We start from the raw sequence: 14,670 nt of genomic DNA, 5'->3' as shown, positions 1-14,670 counted from the left end.
GTTCTTTGGGTAGAATTTAACGTGGCTGGAAAATATGTTGGTAATAGTGAGTGAAGGTAAACAGGTGGTGATGTAGGAATATAAATTGAGTTGTTTTGATTGTTGGAATATGTACTTTCCAAAAATGATATATATTATATATATATATATACATAGATATATATAAATATATATATAATATATATATATGTATATATATGCATATATATACATATACATTCATACTTACATATACACTATATACATACATATATATATATATATATATGTATATATATATATATATATATATATATATATATATATATATATATATATATATATATATATATATATATATATACAGTATATACGTGTGTGTGAATTATGATCTTTCATAGCTCGACAAGTTATTGTTTTCATAATTTCATTGAATACGCACACTATATATTTTTCAGAAAAGCTGCATCATCAATAACACAAAAACTACATTAAATAGTATTTCGCATTAATAATAATAATAAAATGAGTAAAAAACATTTAAAACTCTTTAATCGGCTTTCATTTTTTTGATCTCCAATCCCGAAGTAATGACTATAGTTATGTGTATTGAAATTTTATTTTTATGAAATCAAGCAGTTTAGCGAGGTTTTACCTTTGCTTGAAATCAGTAATTTGTTCAGAATTTTTTGCACATCTCTTAAGCTTCCTAGTATTAAGTATAACATTGCTTTGGTGGTATATATCAGGTAATTCTCAATTTTAGGTTTAATAAGTCAGTCGGGAAATTATTCGCAGGAATGAAATTATTATTATTATTAACATTGAAAACACATCAACGGAAAGGTGACAGAAACAAAGGTACTTGCAATTGAAAGATATTATGGAAATAATAGCAAAAATTTAAAGAAATATAATGATATAAAATATGTTTGTGTATTAATTCGGTTGATAGTAAAGTCTCTATTAAAATTTTTTGATTCATCGAATACTGTTATGTAAAAGTAGTGATCAAAACAGTAATTTTGCGGTGCTGAAAATTCCAGCTTAAGATTATGCTTATAGTAGATGGCGCACATTATATATTATCAATAGAGAGCTGTAAGTGTAGGAACCTCCATTATTGCTTCAGAAACGAAGTTTCTTAAGTTATTATTTATTGGAAACTCTTTTTTAATACTTCTAAGGCTCAAGGTCAAGTTTTATCCATGAGTCTGGAAAAATATTTATTGGAGAAAACGTCGTCATGGAATTTAGACGAGTTATTGCATTATAAATGTGCTGTATTCGTTAGAAATCTTTTATGACACTTGTAAAGTTTTATTGCCTTCCTAAAGTCTAGCAACAGATAACATCACTCGTTTCTTTATGGATACTCCTCGCCAGGAAATAATTTTATTTGGAAAAATTCCTGGGGACTGAAGTTTATCCTTATATCTCTCGTTCCCTCTTTTCTGTAAACAAAGTCTGCGACATTAAACGTCGACGATGGAACTCGGTTGCGGTTTCTTCGGGAAAACTAATTGTGGCGCTGTTTACTAACCGCGGGAGAGAGACGTTTTTACCTTAAGAATTGGATGTAATATAGAACGATCTTTTCCTTTCTCGTCTCTTGTTTTAATGAAACACCACGTATGTGTTACTACAGTGTACGTTTGTGCTAGAGTCACGCTCAGGTCTTTTCCCTTCTCTAAATATAGGTCATTGAAATGACTTGAATTTTCACTTATATATATATATATATATATATATATATATATATATATATATATATATATATATATATATATATATATATATATAGATATATATATACAGGTATATATATATATATATATATATATATACATATATATATATATATATATATATATATATATATAAATATATATATATATATATATATATTTATATATATATATATATCTATGTATATATATACAAATTCAATTACTTGAATATACATATATATATGTATATATTACACATACATATACTGTACATATATACAGTATATATCTATATGTATATGGCCTATATACATGTATATATGTGTGTGTATGTATACATGTATATATATATATATATATATATATATATATATATATATATATATATATATACATACACATACATACAGTACATACACACTCTCTTGCTGTAATAGTAAATGGTGTAGAGCTGTAAACCCCATGCCGGGCCATTTGTTGATTTACAAACGACATAGAGCGATGATAATACTATTATTATATTTGCCGACATCCCGTGAGTATGAAAAATTGTGGCTGTCATTAGCATCAAAAAAGGCTGATATGATAGTAGAAGTCCATAGCCCTTTACCAGCCACTCCTCTGCTGCGGGAGACACTGCATTTGTATCCCTAGCTATTGACACTTCTTAGGGGAGCAGTTTCTGTGCTATGCCGTTTGCTACCACCACTTGAGCAGTTATTAATTGAGTAGCTCATATATCTCTTTTATGCAAGTGCCTATTGAACGTGCATGAAAAAAAGTTTGAAGTTATTTTGATAAACTGATTCCGTAATGTATATGGTGCGAGAATCATTGTAAGCCCAAGAATTTTGGAGATATATGGAGAAGTTATAGCGTTGAGTCAAGGTTGAAAAGATAAAAATGAGTTTGGGTGCTTTTGGATGGTTGGGTCATGTGGAGAGAATGGAGTATTGCAGGCTCTAATTCCGAAGAAAGTATTAGACAGACGGAGGGGAAGAGGTTGTGGAAAGAAAGAGTATTAATATCCAGGAAATGAGAGAATCCATGTTAGAAAGAGGTGAATGGTGCAGTGTACATGGAGGAGTCCAGTGAACTGTTTATGAGCCCCAGAGAAGGTGCATTAAACGGCTAATGTTGTCGATGTTTTCTGTGTAATTACCAGTTAATTGCAATGAAGGGCTAAGTAAAAAAAAAAAAAAAAGAGGTATAGAAGAAAAATATTTCAATACTGAACGCTTGAACTAAAATTATGGAAGCGATTCCCAGTTCATAAGAAATACTGAATGCATTGTGCAACCTAAGGGAGAAATACAAGGAAGAATACTGGTTTACAGATTTCTTCCTTGTATTTCTGCTCCATTCCCTTAGCTTCTTCTCCACTTGGGTATACGTCTTCCTGAACCGTATGCAATGAAAATTTTTTTCTGTGATGAAATGAAAAATCGTTGAGATGATTCATTTGAGGTTAGATATCAGACATTTTTCTCATTAAACTACTTAAAGTAATTTACAGAAGCTCGGTAGATTGTCGAATTCCTTAGTGTTCAGGAACTGTCGTTATTACCTTTGAATTTTTTTTTCATGAAATGTAATAGATGCTCAAATATTGTATGAAAAGGGGTGAGCAAGTTTTTCGGATTGTCGTAGAATCATAAACCCTTTTTTCTGTACACGAATCCAGCATGCTTAAAGTTCAGTGGAAAACAATCAGACACTTTATAACCAAGTTGAAGATTTACTTGTGTTCCGCACCTACGTCAGAATACTTTCTTCTCAAACTCCCTCCAGCAAGATTTTGTGCTCTCTCTCTCTCTCTCTCTCTCTCTCTCTCTCTCTCTCTCTCTCTCTCTCTCTCTCTCTCTCTCTCTCTTTCACACCTCCAGTAACAGCTTCAGAGAAAAGCAGGACAATACGATGTACTCGTTCTCCAGAGTTCCAGACGAGAGAGAGAGAGAGAGAGAGAGAGAGAGAGAGAGAGAGAGAGAGAGAGAGAGAAGTAAGAATAGAGGATGGGAGAGTAGAGAGACATAAGACCAGATACTGGGAGATGGTTGAGAACTGTGGGGAGGATGGGGGGAGGGAGAGAGGGTCCGGGACGTACCCTATAGGGGTTGGTCCTGGGAATGTGTGTTGCTGAGACGAAATTCCGTGAAGGTGGATGCACACGAGGGAAAGGTTTCAAGATTTAAAATGCCTCTTATTGAATTGCAATTGATTCCTACACTTGCCTTGATTAAGGTTTTTGTCTTTTCCTCGTTTCTGATCTAATTTCCGATTCACAGTGGAAGATTTCATTGATGCTTGTGCTCTCCCAAACGTGCAATTGGGGGTGTTATGAAAATGGTTTCGTTTATGAGTGTAAAATTTTTTTAATGTCTCTACACTTCTAGGAAAATTATTTTTTATGAGAAGATTATAAAACGTTATTTGTCGCCATCACACCTTACTATGAAATTTTGTAATTTTTTTATTTTATTATATATATATATATATATATATATATATATATATATATATATATATATATATATATATATATTATATATAAATATATATATATATATATATATATATATATATATATATATATATATATATATATATATATTATGAGAAACTGAGTCCATTAGGCAGAAGTACTGTAGAGCCCCTAGATCAGTGGTTCTCAATCTTTTTTTGAGTGATGGCACCTAACTAATGTAATCATTACTGTGGCACCCTTCTTCACCATCCCACCATATCGCATGAACTAACTTCTTATTTAATGAATAAAATTATTTTCCATACTATATATATATATATATGTGTGTGTGTGTGTGTGTGTGTGTGTGTGTGTGTGTGTGAACGTATTGGAGTAGACACTGATAATAATAATTATATGAAGACTTCTGCAAACCTTTTTTTTTTTTTTTTGCAAATGTTCACTGAGATGATCTAGACAAGACAAAACTCATGACAATCTTGCGGCACCCCTAGGCACTGTCTGTGGTACCCCAAGGTGCCACGGCACCCAGTTTGAGAATCACTGCCCTAGATATATCTCTGTGATACAATGTTAATAAAAAAAATTTTTTATTAAAAAAATTCATAGTAAGGTGTGACAAATAAAGTTTTATAATTTTTCATAAAAGATAATTTTCTTTGAAGTACGGATATACTAAAATAAAAATTTATTTTAATAAACGAAACTATATATATATATATATATAATATATATAATATATATATGTTATATACACACACATGCATACATACACACATATATCATGAGAAAGCATGTCCATTTGGCAGAGAGAATATTCCAGTCAACATTCACACTTCAACTGCTGAAACATAGACGAAACCACTCTTCAAGAAACTTTTGCTAAATTAGCCATTTCGTACACCTTCCAAACACAGTGAGCCAATCATCTGGATTTTAAGTCCATTTCTCCCAGTAACTCTTTCATGTTTTCTGTGTCCAACCCCTTCCGGTTTGTCACACACGTCCCCCACTTTGGACACCTCCGAATCATACTTATTTTTATCAGCTTGCCCTTGACCATTCTTTGCGCACAAACAAACCATCAGAAAGAGTTTTGATTCATCCTTCACCTACACTAACATTTGTATCACTTATATACATCTTTCCTATTTACCACCCTTTCAGTTCTTATTCACCACATATGCTATACAAACAGTTTACCTCAAATCCTTTAGCCTTTTATCTTGCATTCAAATTCAACATCCACAGTACTGCATAAAGGAAAGTTATATTAGCAAGCATTCTCATACATGCCGACTTGGCTTCAACGGGCAATTAGTCTCTTCTCAATCGTCAGCATACATGCTGCTCTTCGTGGTTCATGTATATTGTGACTCACTTTACTTTCCGATACCTAAACCAATCAAGTGCTTCCGTTCTTCCATCAACCATTCATCGCTTTATATTCCTGGTTTCCATTTACCTACACGATTTTGATCTTAATCACATTTATTTTCTGCCCTCTTATCTTGCAAACACCTCTGAAAATCTTTTACTAATTTCTACAATTTTTATTCACTGGCCCCAATGGTTACTATATCATGTGTTGGCGAGCCAGTGCTCTATCATAGTGTTGCGATGCCAGCATTATTACTATTATTATTATTATTTTTTTTTTTTTTGCCAACCCTGATTTTCGTTGACGTTTTACTATTGTCGAACTGTCAAGAGTAATTTCAGCAAACGAAGTAATAAAAGACGCGGTGACTCAATTTTCCACTCCAAAATACTCTTTCATCGGATGGAGTTACAACCTACAACAAACAACAAAGCTTTTAGTCATTAGATTTTCGTCATCAAATGGATCAGCGAAAAACCATTAATGGCAGGATATTATATCATTAATACTCTTGCATAAAGCTTTTATGCCAGTGCAGGCAACGATTATTCAATTAATCTTGATTTGTTTTCGTATAGCCTATATATACTTTTCAGAGGCGTCCAAACTTGTAGAATGATAAAACACGACATAGGTTGTGAAGACAATAGGCCTACACATAGTATCTGCTTGTACTGTACGTGTCTAAGTAGTGAAATAATAATAATAATAATAATAATAATAATAATAATAATAATAATAATAAATTAAATTATTATTATTATTATTATTATTATTATTATTATTATTACTAAACTGTCAAAAACCGCTTATTCAATGCGTATACAAATGAAAACTTTTTCCTGCATTCCGTAGTTGACTTCTGTAACTTAATTCGTTTTGAGAACCAAGAGTTCAAGAACACATCAAGTACAGAAAATGTAATGACGAGTTAGACTTCGGAAGAGCTGTTTTAAAGTACACTTGAAATGACTGTATGAAAGGCAAAGCAGATGACATAATAGAATAAAATGAAGACCGTTAGGGGAAACTGAAATTTAAATTATAGAATGACAAATAGAAAGAAAGAAGATGATTTACATATTACTTCCTTATTCTAATAAAAACAATCAGACAAAACACTGACTTAGATTAGGTAGATAACTGCAAAACGAGATAGAAGATTGATGGTAAATGAATGTAAGTTTACGGATTACGCGGCAACGTATATTTAAGCGTGAAACAGTATATGGAAAACGTTTAAATAGATATCTCTTCCGGAATTCTCGATCATTTTAATTCCTTTTATATATATATATATATATATATATATATATATATATATATATATATATATATTTCATAACGATAATCGTTTATTATGAGTTTTTTTGGCAGCACCTACACGTACATGCATCTGTATTATATATATATAATATATATATATATATATATATATATATATATATATATATATATATATATATATATATAAAAAATAAAATCCATAAAAGAAGGAAACAGAAACACTGGAGTGCTGCGGAGGCCTTTCGACACTAGTGTCGAAGACCTCGCAGCACTCCAGTGTTTCCGTTTCCTTCGTGATTTTATCTTTATTTATATATTCATCACGTCCCATATTTTCGTGATTCAGTTATATATATATATATATATATATATATATATATATATATATATATATATATATATATATATAAATGCATGTACGTGTAGATACTGCCAGATGAGAAACTCATAATAAATACATACATACATATGTGTGTATGTATGTGTGTGACTGCCCTTGTCCTATCTTATGTAATGTAAATTTTATCTTAGAATTAGTCTGAATATGTCCAGATAGGCAAAATCAGTCATCGCCATATACTGTTTCGTTTTTCTTGTGGTATTTTGCATATATATATATATATATAGGCCTATATATGTATATATATATATATATATATATATATACATACATATACATATACATATACATATACATATACATATACATATACATATACATATATATATATATATATATATATATATATATATATATATATATATATATACTGCATAATTATAAAGGCACTCCCAGCTGAACCTGTAACTCCAACATGTCAGGTCATAAATTCCTTATCTAATTCTTCCAATTCATTGTCCTTAACATTAGATAACATTACATTCTTTTTCTCCTTATATGCTCTTTTAACTAACTTCTTAATAAACACACACACACATATATACGAGTATATACGAAATGAAAAGCGAGGTTAATATTACGTTCCCTGGTGATGTCTCTAATCTCTCACTATAATCCCTGTTGGAAACTCCTGTGTACTGCCCTCTCCCATCTACTTCAAGACGTATGAATGAATGAGGTATTCAAGTTGTACCTGATTAAGGAGCCGAGTCTGGATAGACATTTCATACATCATACATTTCTGGGTAAAACTCGGTGTTCAAGGACCTTATTAACCGGATGATAATGTTCTGCAATGGCTGATATCTAGTTTTATGAATGTATACTAAAACTTTATTCATTCACAAATTGTTTAAAACTTCTACATTTTAACATTTTATTTAGTTTAAACTGTCACATTCAACAGCGTTCATCTTCTCATTATTATACCACATCAGTGCGCCCTTGAATTGCCCACACACCTTTCTCCCAAACGCCTTCCATATATCCATCCGTCCTGATTATATAGACTTCTTGGTTAAAGGGGCTTCGTTTTATAAATGCCTTTGTGCTCTGCAACCCGCATCTCTCTGATAGAACTAATGGTCGAAATATCCCAATGGTGATTAATGCGAAATGGATGAGCATAGTGTCATTTGTAATTGTTGATTTAATATATGACACTGATCAAAGACCAGAACCATGACACCTCGTTAGTTTTCAATGTTAAGCAGCAACAGAGGTAACAGATGTGTGGAACTAAATTTGAAATTATATTTTGGTTCCTATCGGAGTAATACCAACGCGGAAGCGAGAGAAAATCCCTGTCAAGTATTCGACTGAAAAGGGGATTCTAAAAATGAAATATCCCCAGTGCATGAATAAGAAGGGAAGTTCGAGAGAATATTTAGCTGAGTACAAAATCTTGCATTATTTTTCTATGTAGAAAGAATCTCTTTCTGTAACAGGTGATTTTTGTTAATTGCGGTATGATATACTTATCGTATTAGTGACCTAACCGTAGGCTTAACATTATGAATCTTAGTATATTCCATGACTAGTGATTAAAGAAAATAATTTACCTTCTCGTTGCCACATTGCAGAATAAATGTTGTCATCATTTCAGTCGGGGTGTATTGTTTTTAAAACGCGTTCGATATCATACAGTTGAATTCTGTAATACATGCGTCGCACTTTGTAATGGTTCGAAAGATTCTGGTATATGCTTTGGGAGTGAATTCTCCAAAATATTCTTAGAAGTTTTCTAGGATAAAACTAATAGCAATGAAATTAATTTCCTCAAGACTATACGTTGAGGTTAAAAAAAACTTTCAGTTACGAATAGCTTATGAGAAGCAAGTGGAAAAAGCGTACCTTTGTGGAGTATTATTAACTGGGAATGCACACCATTCGTTTTTTTTTTTCACAATTTCCAATTCCATTTGCTTTAAAATTATTAAAGAATATAAGATTGAAATATAAGAAAGAAATCGGAAAAATACAACTTACCAACTGTATTTTGTTTTTATTGGAAACACATCCTCCAGGCTATCCTTTTTCCAGAAATTGTAGTGATTCTCTCTCCAGAACTTGTTAACTTTCTCTTGTGAGATTCGGAAGAGAAAAAGAAAGTAAAAAGAGCCTGAAATCCGCTACCAACCGGCTTCCCTAAGTAAGAGCAGAGTAGGTAATATGAGTAGGAGGCCGAGGAAGGGGGGCCGGTGTGGAACACAGGAAGCCAAGGATCTTCCAGAAGGAAATCTGGATTTTCGCCTTCTGGAAAGTAAAGGGGAGTTGGAAATCTTGTTACAGTATGGAGCTACGAGTCATTTACAAACCTTGGGGTGAGACCCTTCCATTAACCTGGATACAAAATTTTAGCCTCAAAATAAGATTTTTTTAAATGAAATACTGATACCATTACTTTCGTATCAACATTGTTTGTTGCTATTTTGCTGTGACTTACGTTCCACGTTCCAGAATTATAATATGTTATTATCGCTGTCATATGTGGAATTCTGGAGTAGATTCTATTTTCATGACATATTTCTATTTTCTTTACATATAAGTCCGGATGTAAAAGAATTCTCAGGCATTTTTTCATGGAAATGTTAAGGTAATAAAGTAAATAAAAGTTGGAGAGGAAAATGTGAAAATGTGGCGGATAGTGTAACGAAGACAAGTGAGTTGAGTAAGAAGTACCAGTATCATGTAAAGGAGAAAATGGGTGAACTGTAGTGTAGGGTTCAAGATAATGAAGTGTAAAGACTGGATAAGTTGTGAAATTAGATTGCGGTGTCAGAAGAACAGCAGGGAGTTCTTGTGAACATCATAGGGTAGGAGGAGAGAAAAATAAGTAGGCTGTGTGGACGAGCAAATACAATTGAAAGAACTTTTTTGAGAGGATGACAGAAGAGATCACATCCAGGTGTACTGGAGGATGGATATGGCAGACAAGAGGAGGGAAATATAGAAAAGCAGAGGGGAAACAGTGAGCAGGAAATTTTATGAGAATAAAAAAAGTTTGTTCCACTTGGAATAATTGCAGAAAGAAAGGTTATTGAACAACAATTCTTAGAGTACTTTGAGATTTGTTGTTCAGTAACCTTTCTTTCTGCATTTATTCCTTGTAGAACGAATTTTTTATGCTCACAAAAGCTCTTGCTCAATGTTTCTCCTCTGGTTTTCTATATTTCTCTCCTCTTGTCTGCCATATCCATCCTCCAGTATACAAATGAATAGATGCTGTCTTAAGTTAATGCAATTCTGGGTTGATTGAGTGAGTATTTTGACGACTTGTTGAAATGTGAGAGATACGTGAGAAGGTGAACTGGTTAGTAAGAGTGGGAAAGTTTAGTGTAAAGTATAGTGCTTGTGGATGTGACTGTTATGGACGAAGTAGGGCATTTAAGACACCAGTTGACTGGATTACAAGTGAGGTACTGCATTATGGTAGTGATAGTCTGAATTTCTGGCAAAGGTCTGTAACTTAAGTCTGGGTGAGGTAAAGGCTGTGAAGGAATGTACGAAAAGGAATAATTTGTATTCTAAAGGAAATAATGTATACCAGGAAACATTCATGATAGGCTTTTTATTGAGGAAGCAAAACAGGTGACAGAAGGCCTGATACAGGAAGAACATTGTAGGTTTAGACAAGGAGGAGGGTTTGTGGGTCAAGTTTTTGTTTTATATAAAAGATTTCTGTGAACGTCGGAAGTAACTATAAAATACTGTAATGCAACTTGGAGTGTGTTTAGAATGCATGGTATAGAAGGTAAGCTATTTTAATTGAGTCGATTGGTGGACAGTTCGTCCGAAACAAGTGTATGTCATGTCCCCACGTTGTTCAGTATCTCATTGATGGAATAATGTGCGAACCCGAGAAAGGAAAGTAGTTGTAAGTACAAAGTTGTGGGGTCAAAAACAAGTCATGAAAGAGGACGCAATTAGGAAAAGTTATAGATTGATAATATAGAATGAATTGAAGTAAATCATTTAGTGAGAAACTTTGCTTTACTGGCTGGAAGTATATGCAAATAGAGATGCCGCGTGAAGAGATTGCTGCCCCTTGCCAGTGGAGTGGATAATTTTCCGATCGTTATTGAATGATCAGGATTGAAGAGAAGCAAAACCTGAATCTGTGAGAGAGGTATTAATGTAAATTCGAGAACCATTCTAGAAATAACTTTCGAGGATGTGAGAAAGGCAAATAATAAATTGTTCAAAAGCGAAAACACGGCAGAAGTTAATGGGAGTAGAAGGGAAAACTTGTGGTACGGTGTTGAAAGTTATTTGGAATTGCTGGACAGAGTATGCAAGATATACGCACACTTATTTATATGTATTTATGTATGTATATTAATTTTTTATATGCTTCCACGCCCTACTTGAATCTTTGTCTCGTGAAATCATTCTTATTTGAAAACTCTTTTTAATAATTGAATTGTACTCAGTATTTTCTTTTTTATTTTATTTTTGCAGTGTCCTGTCTTCGAGACTTAATGGAAGTCAGGGAAGCCGCAAAATTTAGGATGTAAGTAAATCTATATAGTGTTTGATTTCTTAGATGTTATAGAAAGTCAGAACTCAGAGCTTTTAAGTTTAATTTTTTACATTTGTGATTGGATTTGGTAATGCACAGTCCCTGAGCTGTATTTTAGTTAACTCGAAAAATTAAGCACCTTTTTGTCTTACCTTGTATTAAGTGATAATAGTTTATTGATATTACCATTATTATCACAATTCTTATTAGATGTATTAGCAGTATTAGCAATAGTGGTGACAGTAGACTACCGTAGAGCATTTTATTATGTGAGTCATGTTGTTTGCACATGTGTATGGATATTGTAGATAACGGAAACAAAAGATTTTTAAGTTTATTTACGTACGCAGATTGGCAAACTGAAAATAGGGAAAGGGTACGAGAAGAGCTCTGACGTATAGTATGGAATTTAAATGTTTTTATTTTAGGGCTATTTAAATGGTTAGGTTTTCTGGGAACAAAGGGATAAACAAATCCAAGGGACTGCGGGAATGGTTGGTTGGAAGAGGTTTTAAGAGTGTCAGCATAAGAAATTCCATAAGGGTTTTTTTTTTTTACAGATGAAAAGAAACGTATGATAGTAGATGTTGTAACAGTTGTTTAAAGTAGAAAGATAAGGCAAAAGACTGAGAGGGTATGGAGGAAAGTATCAGTGTAACACCAGTATCGAAGTTGAAGTTTTGAATATCAGGAAGGAAAGATGGTGTTGGCGGTAGGTTGAGTTCTTGAAGAGAAAAGGAAAGGAACTTTTGGTTCACATACAAAATTATTCACAAAGTGTAGTGGAAACGGCCAAGATTTCGTATTAAAAACGATGACAGCGTTGCACCCTTTAAATTTTGTTGCTGGAGGTAACAAGCATGTCTGTGACTAAACTTACATTTAGAAACAGAAAGCTTGCTTTTAAAGAACTTGAACTGAATTCTGTATTGTCTCCAATGAAAGTTTTATTGTATTATCAAAAATTTCAGAAACTTGAAAAAATGACCAAGTTATTTCAGCTGCCTAAAAGATACATTTTAGGCACAGTTGTTCTTGTTCCTCCAACCTAACGTTTTAAGGATTCTTTGGACGTTCTTTTTAGAGAAAAGACGCCACAGATTATGAATGACTTCCTGGAATGTTCAAAATTCCTAAGTATCCCGATTCATGTCTTAAGGCTTTGGTCTGGAAGTCATTTATCATGATGAAGCATATCTTCTCGGGGATATTTCTCTTTGAGTTTTCCACAAGAAGGGCTGGACTCCTCTCTCTCTCTCTCTCTCTCTCTCTCTCTCTCTCTCTCTCTCTCTCTCTCTCTCTCTCTCTCTCTCTGGGTGTTTGAGAGACTGATGTTAATAGCAGTCCTTTTAGCTCTCGCACTAAAAATTAGTTTATTCCTTATTGTTCTCAAAACGCAAATGTTCCGAGTCTGGTCCTCAATTGGGTGTTTCATAGTTTTACATTTTTTAACTAATTGTAGCAAAGATAAGACACTGGAAGAGGGAATAATGAAAAGAAAGAGAAGAACTTTATGGGAAGGATGGTTCAGATTTCCTGTGGTCAAGATGAATTTAAAGAAGCATGCAGGAGAATCGATGTAGCGATTTTTCAAACACACATAATTATATATATATATATATATATATATATATATATATATATATATATATATATATATATATATATATATATATATATATATATATATATATATATATATATATATATATATATATATATATATATATATACGCACACACATACACTGCTGCACATCTTTTCCACCTATAGGAAAGCTGTGTACGGTGGTACACTATCACACAAATGTGTATGTTGGGACATCATCCCTCTGTCTATCCATCAGTGCGTCTGTCCAACTTACAACTTGCACTGTCATCACAACTCCTACATTGTAGAAGTTTTCTGTCGGTCAGTGCTGAAACTTTCGCTGCCTAAAATACGAGCAAAAGAATGATGAATTCGTTCAGGCTAATGTAAGCTCTTTCATCATGTGCTGCCGGTAATCTTCGTGCACAAATGAAACGCCAGATGTTGATACCGCTCAATATTTATCATCCAGAGAATCAAATGAAAACGATCATCTGACCTCATCTAAACAAAAAAATGATGTTGGGATCATTTATCTTGTGACACGTCGGGGATTGTTAGGAATGCTTTAAAACAGATGGGAATAAAGAGGAACAGAATAGTATCAGTCAGAAATATCGGTATTTGGAAAGTAATTTGGAGGACAAATTCTCCCCAATCGGGCGACAATATTTCCTGTCTATGGTTTCTGGTTTCGTTTATTTTTCCGTCGGATCCCTTAAGTAGAGTTTGATCCCGAGACAAAGACTGTTGTATCCCCCGCAGTATCCGTTGTATTGACTGATATCGGGCCATGAAAATGATGGATTCCGATACCTTGCAGTATCCAATAACTAATGGTAAATCAACATTGAGCCTGACTCTCGCTCTTCCTCTCCTTTACATTTTTGTGTATACCTGTGCATTGCTTTGCGTATGCCTTCTGTATGTGTATTGGTTTGTGTACGTGTGATTTCCTGCCTCTTCAGTGTGTGTGCATTCGAATTTACTTATGCTAGGATTACTAGTAAGAATATAAACTTAGTCTTCTGAACAATTTCTGTATCAAATATATTGTCCAGGCTGTATGAGACAAGCAACGGATGTCATGAGATTTTAAAGGAAATTATATTACATGGGCGAAATATCACCAAGTATTTTTCATATTTCCAATGTATTTTATTTATTAAAGCAAAACATTCAAGGGTAACACTTTTGTCTAGACGAGATTCAAGGAAACTATGAAAGATGAAAAAGACGTGGAGCTTGACCGCGTTGGAGATGACGAGTGTATGAGTCAGTGGAAAACTGAATTAA

At 33.1% G+C, this 14,670-nt stretch overlaps 1 long non-coding RNA gene across 1 annotated transcript in view; it reads left to right on the top strand.

Moving 5' to 3' along the window:
* The window catches only part of LOC136850704 (uncharacterized), a 1,048,955-nt gene that overhangs the window by 275,341 nt on the left and 758,944 nt on the right, over nucleotides 1–14,670 (top strand). The window contains exon 3 of the long non-coding RNA XR_010856694.1: nucleotides 11,724–11,775. This is a non-coding gene — a long non-coding RNA (uncharacterized lncRNA). The remainder of the gene's footprint in view (nucleotides 1–11,723; nucleotides 11,776–14,670) is intronic.

The sequence above is a fragment of the Macrobrachium rosenbergii genome, chromosome 22 (assembly GCF_040412425.1).
Source record: "Macrobrachium rosenbergii isolate ZJJX-2024 chromosome 22, ASM4041242v1, whole genome shotgun sequence".
Taxonomy (NCBI): domain Eukaryota; kingdom Metazoa; phylum Arthropoda; class Malacostraca; order Decapoda; family Palaemonidae; genus Macrobrachium; species Macrobrachium rosenbergii.
Note: the sequence above shows the minus strand (reverse complement) of the source record. Positions and strands in the feature narration are given on the sequence as shown.